We start from the raw sequence: 2,120 nt of genomic DNA, 5'->3' as shown, positions 1-2,120 counted from the left end.
TTATTTATGTCTCCTTTAATTTCTTTCAGCAATGCTTTGTGGTTTTCAGTGTAAAAAGTCTTTCACCTCTTTAGCAAGACATTATAAATACTTAATTCTTCTAGATGTCATTGTAAATGGAATTGATTTTTTTAACTTCCTTTTTGGATTGTTCATTGTTAGTGTACAGAAACACAAATGATTATTGTGTGTTTAATTTTGCTGAATTTGTTTATGAGCTCTAGTAGCTTTCTGTGGCTTCTTTGGTATTTTCTCTATATAAGATCATGTCTTCTGTGAATAGATAGCATTACCTCTTTCTTTCCAATTTGGGAAATTGTACTCCTAATATTTTAAAACTATAAGCAGAGCTCAAGATTTACATAACTGAAAAAAACCTACAATGGAGTACACTGAAAAGTAGCACTGATTCTGATTCTGCAGGTGATTAAATTCTTTATATTTTTCTAATTTTCCTTATTTTTTGCAATTAAATCTTATTTCTTAGAAAAGTTTATATGCTTACCAAAAAGGGCAATGATAGGAGGTAGATATTACCAAGGTAGTGAGAAATGAGTTCATACTAATGAAGGGGTTGGTGGCTTGTTGCTGGTTTTAACCAAGTCTGCGTTTATTTTCACACACCAGTAGCCATGCAAATTTGTGGGTGGTCCCTGGGCCTGAGCTGGTTAGATCTGCTGAGTGAGAAGTTCTTGTCTCTCTGAAGACACTTCTGCACACCTCCTTCCACAGTCCAAACTGTCTATATCCAACATTATTTTACATGGCCCTATAAGTTTACAAGCCCATTTGGGGTGCTCCTTGTACGTTCTCATTATGGCTTTTTTTTTCTCATTGTTTTGTAGCTGTGATGCCCCTTGAAATTAACAGTCAAACAGATGTCACTGAATTCATCTTCTTGGGATTTTCCAACCATCCGAACCTACAGGGCTTGTTCTTCCTGGTCTTCCTGGTCATTTACCTGACAACTCTTTTCAGGAACACACTCATAATAATGGCCACAAGAGTCAGTCCTGCCCTCCACACCCCAATGTATTATTTCCTCAGCAACCTGAGTTTCTTGGACACCTGCTACACATCTACCACTATTCCAGTCATGTTGGTGAACTTCTTCCAGGAGAAGAAGACCATCTCCTGTGAGGGCTGCTATTCCTAGATTTTCTTCCTTGTGAAATGTGCCGGCACTGAGGGTGTTTTATTGGCAACTCCGACTCCTGACTGCTATGTAGCCATCTGCCACCCTCTTCAATATCCAGTCCTCATGAATGTGAAGGTCTGTGTTTGTTTGGCAACTGGGTCCTGGCTATGTGGGCTGGTGAATTCTGTGACATACACAGTGCTGGCAGCTACACTCATTCTGTGTGGGCCTAACAAGATCAGCCACTTTCTCTGTGATATCCCATTGCTCCTGAAGCTCTCCTGCTCAGACACCTCTCTCGGTGAGTCTGTGCTCCATGTGGCCAGTGCAACCATTGGCCTGAACCCCTACCTGTTTACTGCAGTGTCCTACATACTTATCATCTCTGCCATCCTTTGGATTTCCTCTGCTCAGGGCAGGAGCAAGGCCTTCTCTACTTGTGCACCCCACCTCACTATGGTGGTGGTCTTTTATGGAATGGCCAACGTCAACTATGACAGACCCAGAGTAGGCTACTCCTTGGATATGGATATCCTGGTCTCTGTGCTCTTCTGTGTTATAAACCCCATGTTAAACCACATTATCTACATGTTAAATCCCTTGTTTGAGAAAAAAGGAGGTCAAATGTGCCCTGTGGAAGCTGGTTGGAGGGTGTGTGTTCCCTGGCAATATTAGTGTCTAGCTCACTGGTCTTCAAACTGAGGTATGCAGCCAACTGAAAAATTTTCCAAAGTATTTGTAATATACATAGTTTTAGAAAGCCTATATCCAGATCCTCAGTTCCGATATATACACCAGTTCCTAAAATTTATCTTCCCAAGAACTCCTTTCTCTCCTCTCTTTCCACAAATACTGTTTTTCCACTGTACAACCAAGGCAGTAAGGAAAATTCAAACAGAATTGGGTAGAAAGGGAAAGGAAGTGATGAGGTTGAGACCTGTGCTTCTGGGAGGAGACTCAGAGGAAAAGGGAGAACGCACAG

The 2,120-nt window shown here is 41.2% G+C and overlaps 1 pseudogene; it reads left to right on the top strand.

Moving 5' to 3' along the window:
* The first annotated feature begins 437 nt into the window (after positions 1–437).
* On the top strand, positions 438–1,906 carry LOC111179868 (olfactory receptor 5J3-like; annotated as a pseudogene).
* The last annotated feature ends 214 nt before the right edge of the window (positions 1,907–2,120 follow it).

Source organism: Delphinapterus leucas, chromosome 1 (assembly GCF_059928025.1).
Source record: "Delphinapterus leucas isolate spDelLeu-1000000601 "Yukka" chromosome 1, BTC_Dleu_Yukka2, whole genome shotgun sequence".
In the NCBI taxonomy this organism is placed as follows: Eukaryota; Metazoa; Chordata; class Mammalia; order Artiodactyla; family Monodontidae; genus Delphinapterus; species Delphinapterus leucas.
The sequence above is the reverse complement of the archived record's forward strand: the minus strand, read 5'-3'. Positions and strand labels throughout refer to the sequence as shown.